At 39.4% G+C, this 13,384-nt stretch overlaps 1 long non-coding RNA gene across 1 annotated transcript in view; it reads right to left on the reverse strand.

Moving 5' to 3' along the window:
• LOC122477603 overlaps nt 1-13,384 on the reverse strand; it is a 363,494-nt gene that overhangs the window by 225,825 nt on the left and 124,285 nt on the right. The gene's annotated exons all lie outside the window — the stretch shown is intronic.

Below are 13,384 nucleotides of genomic sequence, written 5' to 3' on the forward strand. Positions count from 1 at the left end.
TCTTTGACAAAGCAAGAAAGAATATCCAATGGAATAAAGACAGTCTCTTCAGCAAGTGGTGCTGGGAAAACTGGACAGCGACATGCAGAAGAATGAACCTGGACCACTTTCTTACACTGTACACAAAAATAAACTCAAAGTGGATGAAGGACCTAAATGTAAGACAGGAAGCCATCAAAATCCTCGAGGAGAAATCAGACAAAAACCTCTGTGACCTTGACTGCAGCAACTTCTTACTCAACACGTCTCTGGAGGCAAGGGAAACAAAAGTAAAAAAGGACTATTGGGACCTCATCAAAATAAAAGGCTTCTGCACAGCAAAGGAAACAATCAGCAAAACTAAGAGGCAACTGACAAAATGGGAGAAGATATTTGCAAGGGACAGATCAAATAAAGGGTTAGTATCCAAAATCTATAAAGAACTTATCAAACTCAACACCCAAAAAATGAAAAATCCAGTGAAGAAATGGGCAAAAAACATGAATAGACACTTCTCCAAAGAAGACATTCAGATGGCCAACTGACACATGAAAAAATGCTCAACATCACTCATCATCAGGGAAATACAAATCAAAACCACAAGGAGGATACCACCTCACACCTGTCAGAACAGCTAACATTAACAACTCAGGCAACAACCGATGTTGGCAAGGATGCAGAGAAAGAGGATCTCTTTTTGCACTGCTGGCAGGAATGCAAACTGGTGCAGCCACGCTAGAAAACAGTATGAACATTCCTCAAAAAATTAAAAATAGAACTACCCTACGACCCAGCAACTGCCTACTAGGCATTTATCCCAGGGATACAGGTGTGCTGTTTTAAAGGGCCACATGCACCCCAATATTTAGAGCAGCACTATCGACAATAGCCAAAGTATGGAAAGAGCCCAAATGTCCATCGATGGATGAATGGATAAAGAAGATGTGGTATGTGGTATGTGTATGTATACCTATATACATATATGTATATGTATATGTATATGTATATGTATATGTATATGTGTATGTGTATATGTATATATATGTGTGTGTGTGTGTATATATATGTATATATATATATGTGTGTGTGTGTGTGTATATATACACACACACATACACATACCACGGAGTATTACTCAGCAATCAAAAAGAATGAAATCTTGCCATTTGCAACTATGCAGATGGAAGTGGAGGGTATTATGCTAAGCGAAATTAGCCAGTCAGAGAAAGACAAATACCATATGACTTCACTCATATGAGGAATTTAAGATACAAAACAGATGAACCTAAGGGAAGGGAAGCAAAAGTCATATAAAAACAAGGAAGGGGACAAAACATAAAAGACACTTAAATATGGAGAACAGAGGGTTGCTATAGGGGTTGTGGGAGGGGGGATGGGCTAAATGGGTAAGGGACATTAAGGAATCTACTCCCAAAATCACTGTTGCATTATATGCTAACTTGGATATAAATTAAACAATAAATAAATTAATTTTATTTTTTTTTAATTTTTTTAAGGTTTATTTATTTTTGAGACAGAGAGAGACAGAGCATGAATGGGGGAGGGTCAGAGAGAGAGGGAGACACAGAATCTGAAACAGGCTCCAGGCTCTGAGCGGTCAGCACAGAGCCCGACGCAGGGCTGGAACTCACGGACCACGAGATCATGACCTGAGCTGAAGTCGGACACTTAACCAACTGAGCCACCCAGGCACCCCTAAATTAATTTTTAAAAATAGCCATCTTAACAGGGCGCTTGGGTAGCTAAAAAAAAAAAAAATCAATTTGTATAAAATAGGAAGAAAGTTAAACCCCAGACTTTAAAGTGTCAAAACAGCTGCCAATGTCACTGAAGATTGATCAGAGTGTGTTAGAGAAGATAGATAGGAGCAAACCAAACCACAGGGATCATGCAGTAGCTAGAGATGTGCCAACGAGCCAGGAAAAGCACACTTCACAAACACCAGAGGCACAACCAAAGCACAGGACTTGGATCGTCTGTTTGCAAGAAGAGAACTAAGAGTAAACCAGGAGGCAGCGAGAGCTTCCTGTACCAAATCAGCTTCCAGAAGCAGAAAAAGTGGATTAAAGGAAGGATCACATGGACAAAATATATGTTCTGGCATTGTTCTGTCTCAATGGCAGTGGGAAAAAGAAATTTAAATTGTTAACAAAGAAATTTTTTAAAAATCAGCCTTTGTCACTTGCTGAGAAGTAAAGCATAAATAAATGTATACATCAGATATCCTGGCACATCATCTTGCCTTCTTCCCACAAAAACATCCAGAAATAAAACATAAAATACATACAGAAGTAGAAATCAACAGCTCTCTTATATGTAAATAACATAAATTAGAAGATATAATTGCAGACAAGGCACCATTTAAAATAGCAATAATAAATATAAAACGTCTATAAGTAAATATGTCAGAACTTTTGGAGGAATATTTTTAAGTTCTTCCAGGGGAGGGGAGAAGAAAATGTAAACATATGAAAGGCATTCCAAGTTGCTGAGTACAAAGAATCAATATCATAATATAATTGTCTCTGAATCTATCTAAAATAGAACCCAACCAATTCGTTTTAGGAATCTGGTATGTTGACCCTAAATTTTATAGGAACCACAGGTAAGTAAAAATAGTCACTAAAAGAGCCCCTGGGTGGCTCAGTCAGTTAAGCGTCTGACTTTTGATCTCAGCTCAGGTCTTGAGCTCAGGATCATGATTTCAAGCCCCACAGTGGGCTCTGTACTGGGCATGAAGCCTACCTAAAAAAAGAAAAAGAAAAAGAAAAAAGAATAGCCAAGAAAAAAAAATAAAGTAAATGAATTATAAAATGAAAGGAACATAATACAAAATGGGCAAAGATTTTAACAAATACTTGATAAAAGATATTAAAAATGGAAAATAAGAACATGAAAAAGTATCAGCCTCATTAGTCATCAGTAAAATGCAAAATAAAACCACCACGTGATACCACATATACCCACCCAGTATGTCAAAAATTAAAGACTGACCATCAAATTATGCTGAAGATTAGAACAAGCAGAACTCTCACACATGTCGGTGGCAGTGTTGAAGAGTACAACCACCTTGGAGAAAGCATAGGGTAGGAGCTTCTTAAAGAGCTTAAACCCACCCTATAGCTGAACCATTTCCCACACATATTTGTCCCGTCCCCACAAAAGAAGGAAAAGAGAACATATGGGCGACAAAATGAACTGTGCGATAATGTTCAAAACAGCCCTGGTCTTGGCTAATAGGTGAATAAATAAACCAAATGTGCCATATTCACACAGTGGGACACCAGACATCAAGAAAAAGAAACGAGCTACAGATACATGAAACAACACGGTTCAAGTCTCAAAAGCATCATGCTCCTGAAAGAAACCTTCCCCAAAAGAATGCACGCTTCGTGGAGTCAGAATAGCAGTGGGCTCTATGGGAGTGGGGATGGGGACTGACTAGCACGAGGCATGAAGGAATTTGGGGGCTGATGGTAATGTCCTGTGTCTTGATAAGAGTTTGGGTTACATAAGCATAAGCATGTGTCAAAACCCTATTCACTGTATGTAAATTTTAGCTCAAAATAAAAAAAGATACTATAAACAAATACTAAACCCTACGTATTAATGAGGCAATGCTAAACTATTTGGGGAAAGTGTACTGATATCTCCAGTTTCCTTTAAATACATCAAAAAATATGATGAATTAGTGTGCAGAATAAATGGATAGATATGTGTTAAAACAAGGTTAGTAAAACATTAATGGGAGAATCCGTGTGGTGCGTAATGGGTGTTCACTGTAAAATAATCTCAACCTTGCCACATGGTTGAAAATCTTATTTTTTAAGTTTTTATTTATTTATTTTGAGAGAAAGAGAGCGAGCTAGCGGGGGAGGGGCCAAAAGAGAGGGGGACAGAGGATTCGAAACAGGCAGTATGCTGACAGCACAGATGTGGGGCTTGAACTCACAAACCATGAGATCATGACCTGAGCCAAAGTCGGATGCTTAACCAACTGAGCCACCCAGGTGCCCCTGGTTGAAAACCTTTTTAAGAAATGTTAAAAAAAAAAATGTACAGAAACGAAAAGAGTGAGGAAGACTAGCCCTGTAGCATGCTAAAACTTATTTATATTTCATATTTAGTTTAAGAATAAATAGAAAAAATTTCTATTCAGAAACAGAAACCCCTAAATATGAAAATTTAGTGCTGTTCAAGGGGTATAAACTTTCAGTTCCACAAGATGAACAGGTTCAAGAGATCTGTTGTAAAACACTGTGCCTATTGCCAACAATACCACACTGCACACTTACAAATGTGTTAAGAGGGTAGATCTCATGTTAGGTGTTCTTACACAATCAAGCAATTATGGAAATGTAATATATGTTACAGGCGACAACTTAAATCAGAGGAGAAAAGGTGGATTATTTAATAAATAGCATTGCAACAAATGGGCTGCCTTCTGGAACAATATATTTGGACCTATGCCTCATACCCTGTGCCAGGGTAACTTGCAAACAGATGAAATATTTAAATATATGTAAAATGTAGAAGAAAGTAATAAACTAAAAAAACCATAGGATAATTCTTCTTTAACACCAGAGGGAAAAAGTCCTTTCCAATTATGACCAAATGTCAAAAGTAATAACAATACTAATGAATTCAACCACATAAAAGCACGCTTAGGGCAAAACTATAATAAACAAACTCAAAGACAGATGACATGATGGAAGGAAACTGTAATATATCACACAGTTAATTGCTCCAATAAATAAGTAGTTCACAGATATAATTTCAGCAACCCAAGAGGAAAAACAAAAACAAAAACACAGGGAGATGATATGAACAGAGAATTCATAGAAAAGGAAAGACAAATGGCTTTTATCCCATGAAAATATCCTCAACCTCAAATATAGTAATTAAAAAAAATGTATCTTTATGTAGTTCTAATTTGCATTTCTATCAGAAGTGAAAAAAGAACACTGTACAGTGTATAATTCACTTTCAAAAGGAGAGAAGCACACACACACATATATAACAACACATATAAAAATGTGTTTGTACATATTTTTTAAAGCTCCAGAAAGGAACACAGAAATAACAATATGGATTGTTGTTCAGAATGACGGGGAGATTTTTTTTCACAGTAAACTCTTCATACTTTTTGAATCTTTAATCATGTAGTTGAACTACTTAAAAAATGAGACTTAGAAAAGTAAAAAGAATTCTACTGCAAACAAAGTCAGAATGGGAGACAGCCTGGGTTTTAGCCAAACTCTGCCACTAATTAACAGTGTGAACTTGGGCCAGTCTCTTAGAATCATTGACTCTTCCTTCTGGCTACAAAGAATCTCAGAAAAAGTCTCATCCCTCCTCTTATTCTATAGAATAGAAAACAAACGCAAAATAAATTGCATGGCTTAGCAATGTCACATGCTGTCAGTTTATGGCAGAGCCACAAAAGCTGTCAACATGCCCATTTCTTCTTGTTTGAGATGGGAATTCTGCCATTAAGAGATGAAGAGACAAGCCATGTATGCTGGGGAATAGTATCTATAAGGCACACAAGTGAGAAAGGACTTGGGTCCAGAGTAGATAAACAACTCTCCAAATCCAACAAGAAAACAAGTACCTAAAAAGATGCTCAACATCTTTAGCCATCAGGGAAATGCAAATTAAAAACCACAGGAAGATTCCACTGTGCATTTTTGGAATGGCTAAAACTTAAAAAAAAAAAAATTACACCAGACAATGGAAAGAATATGGCACAATGTGAATCCTTACACATTGCCTGTATACAAAATGCAAAAGGTACAACACTTTAAAAAACAGTTGGGCAGTTTCTTTTTTTTTTTAATGTTTATTTATTTTTGAGACAGAGTAAGAGTGTGAGCAGGGAAGGGGCAGAGAGAGGGGGAGACACAGAGTCCGAAGCAGGCTCCAGGCTCCAAGCTGTCGGCACAGAGCCTGATGCGGGACTCAAACTCATGCATGAACTGTGAGACCATGACCTAAGCTGAAGTCAGACGTTTAACTGACTGAGCCACCCAGGCGCCCCCAATTTCTTATAAAGTTAAACATTAACTCAAAAACCTGTACAAACATGTTTACAGCAGTCTTATCACCAAAAAGCTACAGGAAGAATCCAAATATCCTTCAATTACCGTACATCCACATAAAGGAATCCTACATAGCCCTAAAAGGAACAAACTATTGATACATGCAACAGCCTGGATGCATCTCAAAGGTATAATGGTGAGAGGAAGCAGTCAATGTCACACAGCTACATGATCCCATTCATAGGCCGTTCTGGAAAAGGCAACATTAGAGGAATGGAGAAGAGATTGGTGGTTCCCAGAAGTGCTGGCAGGGGGAGAGGCTAATAGGGGAGCAGGAGGAAATTTAGGGTGCCCTCGGACTGCTGTGTCTCGTGATTATGGTGGTAGATGTCAACACCTATGCATTTGTCAAAATCCACAGAATCGTATACCACAAAGAACAGATTTTACTGTAAGTTTAAAAATAAACTTTTTAAAATGGAGTCTTGATTCACCTCATCTCTAGGGCTCTTTCCATCTCTAAAGACAAAGCTTCTTTCACTTTCAGAAGGGTAACAATTTACTCCCAAAGACTAGTAGGGATTTGTATTACATGTGACAAAAAAAAAATTCTAATCATTTTTCTTTTGACAAAAGAAAACCAGAATAAGTATGAAATTCAAAGAGCAATGACATCGCGGAGAAACAGGAAGCCCAGGAAAGGACGTGAAAACAATGGTTGAGAACTTCATCTCACTTGGAAGCACTACACAAATAGAAAAGTACTCCCAAATTTCACCGTTTAAAGTTTGCTATCGTATTTGCAAAGTCCTTTGTTTAATGTCTATTTATTTTTTGAGAGAGAGAGCACAGCGGGGGAGGGGCAGACGAGGTGGACAGAAGATCTAAGTGGGCTCCGTGCTGACAGCAGAGACCCCGATGCAGGGTTCAAACTCATGAACGGCAAGATCTGGATCTGAGCCGAAGTCGTACACTCAACCGACTAAGCCACCCAGACGCCCCCAAAATTTATTTTTATGTAAAGGTGGAATCATTGGTTGAGCAAAGTCAAGAATTGCCTCTACATATCCTTTTGCGTCTCTCAAAGCGTGTTCCTGTGACACCAGAGTGTCCAGAGAGATGCCATCCTTCGAGTAATTTCTTGTTTAGTTCTGCTCTTTCGTTCCATGAGCTTCAAGCAAAATGCCCCCTCGTGAACTGTTTCTTACCTTTTTAGGGTTGTATACCCCTTTGAGAATCTAACTGAAGCTCTGACCATATTTGCAGGGACTTACCCAAGTCCATAATTACCCCTACACACACAATCGTAGTTACAATGTCAGGGGCTCAAGGACTCCCTGAGTCCTGTGCACTGCAGGATTCCAGGCATGTAGAGCATAGGCTCCTGTGGGGAATCCTGGGTTCAAATCCTGCCTCCCTGTATACTTCAGGAGGTCAGGTTCCCAAGAGGCTGACAAGGCTGTGGTCATAGCATAGGAAGTATGAAGAGTGGACTTCAGCTTCCCTGATGGTTAGACATCTCTTCTCCATCACTCAGAGAGCTCTGGAAGCCTTAGCTCATTGTAGAAATGTAAGGTATTATTTTCATGTCATTACACTATATCCCCGCTACCCCCGGCGATAAGCCAAACCTTTTTATTGCTGAGGCATAAAAAATGCTAGGGGGAAAATACAAAGGCATTTATTTATATTATCGTAAGCTTTTTAAAAATGATTTCCCCTGAATAGGCTATTTTCTTCTTTTCTGTCTGGCTATTACCATTTTTATCTTCTGGTTGTAAAATATCTGTTTGCCATTTCTCTGAAAAACAGTGTAACCCTCTCCAATCCATCACACAGCCCTACTCTTACCAAGCTCCCAACTCATCAGGAAAACAATGGCCTGATTAAACAAGCACAGCAAAGTCCCAGTGTCCTTAGGACGTGTGGGGAGCACTAAATGCAATCAGCACCATCTGCCACACAGGGCAAAGAGGCAGAGGAAACAGGAGTTTCTAAAGGAGAATCGCACACTTCGTGACCAGCAGCTTTTGTTAATGCTCTTTTCCAAGCAATTACATGAACTAATTTCTGGAAGATGATTTGATTCTTTCAGCCTGATGATTCAGTGAAATAAAAAACAAAGAGAGAGAGACAGAGAGAGAAAGGGAATCATCAGGTGATCGTTCTCCTGACCATAATTCAATCTACATAATCTGTGGGTTCCACAGAAGCAGCCATTGTGTGTAAAGTGCCCACTGATCATTTATCTTAAAATATTCAAGGTCAGATTAGCAGAACTGCAGTCCACAGCTTCTACCAGTCCTGTGACTCAAACTTCAGTACGAGAACTGGAGCTGAGTTCAACCTTATTTCTGCTGCAGAGAAAACATCTCCAGCCTACACATTGTGACTTGGGATGGAAACTGCCTTACATGATTGTTACTATATATATACGTATATACAGATACACACACACACACACACACACACACACATATGCATATACACACACATATGCGTACTTATATATATGCACACACATATATGTATAAGTACATCCATATAGAGAAATACACAAATACAAACTTTATAAACTCCTCTTAATACTTTCCTTAGCCATGGCCATGATTAAATCTTGGTCTAATCACCATCCCTGGTTCCAGTGTTTGTGGGATTTTAGGAGATATATCAGTCAGCTTTTAAGAGCCTCACAACTTTCCAGGTATTTTGGCCAGCTTTACCAGAAACTTCCCAGGTATTTTGCCCAACCTTGATTATGTCCAACTCTTACTCCTCTGAGACGCAGGAATAGCAGTTCTCTCTGCATGGCAGAGGCTCTACTGCACTGGGGCTCAGAAGGTTGGCACCTGGACCAAGATCCACACGACTCCAGTGTCTCTGAGCTGCCAAACTCCAAGAAAAGCCCATCTTCTTTCTGTCTGCTACACTTCCCCATCGTCATGAACACCAAGTAAGAAGCTCCTCATGGATTCATCCAAGGAGAAGGTTTAAACCTCCCAGACCTGGAAGATGGGGAACACGCTCCTCACACTGTCTTGTTCCAAAATGCTTTGCCTCACCTGGCACTGGAGAGGAACTAAATTGCCAGTGGCCAGGGTCAGGCACTCCAGCTAACCACTCATCCAAGACTGCACCAGACTCAAACCAAGACTCTGATACGAATATCACAAAGCCTATCCAGTGACCTGTCTAGGGAAGAAACCTCCCTACAGACCCAGAACAGAGTCTTGGGTGTTGGTTGTTAGTGCCAGGGCCAAAATTCCATGCTGTCGATTCTCTGCACCATCTATCCATTTGTCCTTGAATCCCTCCAATCTGATGTCACCAAATTCCACTTCAAAGGAATTGTCTTGATAATCATTTTGTTCAGAACCACTCACAGTTTTTGTCATTAACTGACTTTCTCTCTCATGTCTCAGCTTTTATGATCCTGTTATATGCTTGTCTGGCTTTCTCTTTCCCCAGTCTCTAAATTCTAAGACACTGGTCTCTAAAATTAGGTGTAGCCCTTCTGATCTCCTTGATTTTCCCTTCATATGTATTTCTTGAAGAAATTTACCTTCCTCGTAGCCATCAAATTTCCTCCTTGGTCTCCCAAATTTCTGCTTCAATACTTCCATGATCCCTAAAGCTCATGCCCATATATCCCAACTATCTCATCACCTCAAACTCGATATTTCAAAGCCAAACCTTCCACAGTCCTACAAAAACATTTCTTTCTTGATAGCCCCATTGGTTAACAACAGCAAAGCTTCAGCTTCAGAATTTTTAAGTTTCCCTGTCCTTTGCTCCTATTTAATCAACTATATACTTAATTCCTTTTTTAACATGTTTTCTCCCTCATTCTCACTCTTCCTTCCTTCTGGAACTTTAAATAAATTTATGATATAACCATTTCAATTTATCTTCCCTGTCCTTCCATATATTTTCCATACATCTAAACTCTGAATTGCCCTCTGAGTGATTTTTTATAGTTCTGCCTTCTAGCTCACTCATTCTCTCTTTAGCTGCATCTAATCTATTTACTCTGCTTTTGATGTTTTTAATTTCAGTTGTTTTATTTCATTTCTAGAATATATGTTTCATTATCTCTATATCTGCAAGGCCAATTATATTCATCTGCTCCTCCTTACTGATTCACTTTTTTATTTATTAAATTCACTATACTTATAATTTAATTATTCCAATACCAAAAGCTTCCTGAGTCTGACTCTGCCATTAGTGACTTCTGCTGATTCTCACTCATGGCAGCTTATTATGAGTGGCACTCTGCCCAGTTGTGTCTTTAGACCAAAGCTGTCTCCAGATATTTCCAAGTAACTACTGAGAGGTAAAATGGCTTTTGGTTGAGATTACTGTGTTAGACAAACATATACACACTTTGAAAATCCCCTAGAAGTACCTCTAATCTGTCAAGGGCTCCCGGATAACCTTGACATACACTTGTTTCTCTGTCACTATGTAACTAAACTGTAATACCTATTTTAACCTGAGAGGCCAAATTGCACAAATTAGCACCACAGTACAGTGAGTATTATTGTCCTATTATTCCACTGTTAATAAATCCACTTCAGAATCATTCAATTTATTTTTAACCTTTTTTTTTATTTTAAGAGAGAGAAAGCATGGGGTGCCTGGTAGCTCAGTCAGTTGAGCATCTGACTTCAGCTCAGGTCATGATCTCACAGTCTGTGAGTTCGAGCCCCGCATTGGGCTCTGTGCTGACAGCTCAGAGCCTGGAACCTACTTCGGATTCTGTGTCTCCCTCTCTCTCTGCCCCTCCCCTGCTCATGCTCTGTCTCAAAAATAAATAAAAACATTAAAAAAAATTGAGAGAGAGAAAGCAGAGGAGAGGCAGAGAGAGAGTGGAGGAGAGAGAGAATCCCAAGCAGACTCCATACTCAGCACAGAGCCTGACTCAGGGCCATATCACACAACCACTAAGACCACAACCTGAGCCAATATCAAGAGTCAGATGCTCAACTGACTTAGCCACCCAGGCACCCCCAGAATCATTTTATTTTTCATTCACCTAGTTTAGCACTGGGCACAGGGAGGAGCTCAAAAATATTTCTCTGGTGTGACCAAAGGGAAATTTTACATTCAATCTTTTAAAATTTTTTATCACAATGATTATGTCTACTGGCTAATAAGATGACTCAGCAAGTGGGGGTAGGAATATGAAAAAAGTCAACTTAGTTCTTTGCTTTGATTAAATCAAAGTATCTATATCATAGAGCCAGCTTTAAACACCCAATTTTTAATAATTTAATTGATAATTCTAAAAGTGCAAATTAATAACACTATACTTGAACTACTTGAAAAACTTCATGTGTTATTTGGCTGGCTTTTAAACTTGAATCAAATTTTAAATAGCCTTCAAAAGTGTTAAGAATAGTTTTTTCTTGCAAGGAAGACAAACTGGCTGATGAAAATCAGTGGCTTTAGGTCACTCAGAAGTAATTAATCAAGAGATATTTGAATAAAAGTCATTAAATGGCTTATCACACAAGACAGGATTAAGACATAATGATTATCAATAAGCATAAATGTGGATAAATGGCCTAAAAATGTAAGTGACATTCAGTTAAATTGTAGGTACAACCCTTAGATACATTTCCCATCTGTATCTATATCTATACTGGCAATATAAGCTTGACTTTGGAAAATCACAAGCTACATTGATATTTAAGTAGAGAATTATGTTTATTTATGTGTTTTAATTTAAATTAAATCAGACTTGGGACACCTGGGTGGCTCAGTCAGGTAAGTGTACGACTTCAGTTCAGGTCATGATCTCACAGTTGGTGAGTTAGAGCCCTGCGTCGGCCTCTGTGCTGACAGCTCAGAGCCTGGAGCCTACTTCAGATTTCAGATTCTGTGCCTCCCTCTCTCTCTGCCCCTCCCCTACTTGTGCTCTCTCTCTCTCTCTCTCTCTCTCTCTCTTTCTCTCTCTCTCTCTCTATCCCCCCCCCTCTCTAAAGAATAAACATTAAAAAAAAAATTGCAGGGGGGGGGGGCACCTGGGTGGCTCAGTCAGTTGAGCGTCCTACTTTGGCTCAGGTCATGATCTCACCATTCGTGAGTTCAAGCCCTGTGTCAGCCTCTGTGCTTAGAGCCCAGAACCTACTTTGGGTTCCGTGTCTCCCCTCTCTCTCTCTGCCCCTCCCCTGCCTGCACTCTGTCTCTCTCCCTCTCTCTCAAAAATAAATAAACATTAAAAAAATTTTTTTAATTTTAAATTAAACCAGACTTTTCAAAGCATCATTGAATATATTTGATCACACTTCTTTTAGCTTTTTTTAAATACAGAAAATGATTCCTTAACACTAGATTTGAAGTATTTGTGTTAGTCACAAACATTTCCAGTAGTTTTCAGAAAGTTATGTCTTCAGTACTGAATTCTCAAATGTTAGCAGGTGTTTGAGGCATTTAAATTAGAGGAATTTCCTTTTAGTACACATCCATCATGGCTTAATTCCTTATCCACATAATGCCCAACCTCTTAATGATCAGTTCCACTTATCCATACGTTTGGTGCCACAGACAAAACTAATCTGTTTAACTGGTTTTTTTTTTCTTTCTTTGACCTGAAGTTCCAGTATCACACTCATACAACAAAGAAGAAGAATGGCATTGTGGGAGAGGGAAGAAAAATAAGGACAGTCTGTTGAAACATGTCATGGTGGGGGGGGGGGGAGGGTGACACACCTGAGTGACTCAATTGGTTGAGCATCCTACTTTGGCTCAGGTCATGATCTCACCGTTCATGAGTTCGAGCCCCGTGTCGGCCTCTGTGCTGACAGCTCAGAGCCTGGAGCCTGCTTCAGATTCTGTGTCTCCCTGTCTCCCTATCTCTCTGCCCCTCCCCTGCTCACGCTCTGCCTCTCTCTCTGCTGAAACATGTCATGATTGTATACACAACATTAGACAGAAGTCATCCAAAATTACACACAATCCTACCATCAACTGAAGCATTTAGCTGGAACCTCCTTATTTGCATCCTGTGGCCAATTTGTTCACAGACCTCTCTTCCTGGGCTCCTACCGTACCGTGCTCTGATAAATTATCTGCACAAGGTTGTGCCCTCTCTAGATTTGAGCCTCTGTCTCTCTGTGATTATATTTCAACCGAGTTCTTGAACACCATCAGATAGCCCAGCGTTGAATGGATCTATCCAGGCTGCCCGTCCCAAAGTTGAGATTCATGACCCTCTCAAGACCTGTGCACGTCCTGATTCCCATGGATCTCCATCTCTGGGGAAAGCTAGTACAAGAGAAGCAACACTGAAGTTAATATTCTGTGAGCCCATCCATGTTAGTCTAGTTGCACTTATAATA

This window comes from Prionailurus bengalensis, chromosome X, assembly GCF_016509475.1.
Source record: "Prionailurus bengalensis isolate Pbe53 chromosome X, Fcat_Pben_1.1_paternal_pri, whole genome shotgun sequence".
In the NCBI taxonomy this organism is placed as follows: domain Eukaryota; kingdom Metazoa; phylum Chordata; class Mammalia; order Carnivora; family Felidae; genus Prionailurus; species Prionailurus bengalensis.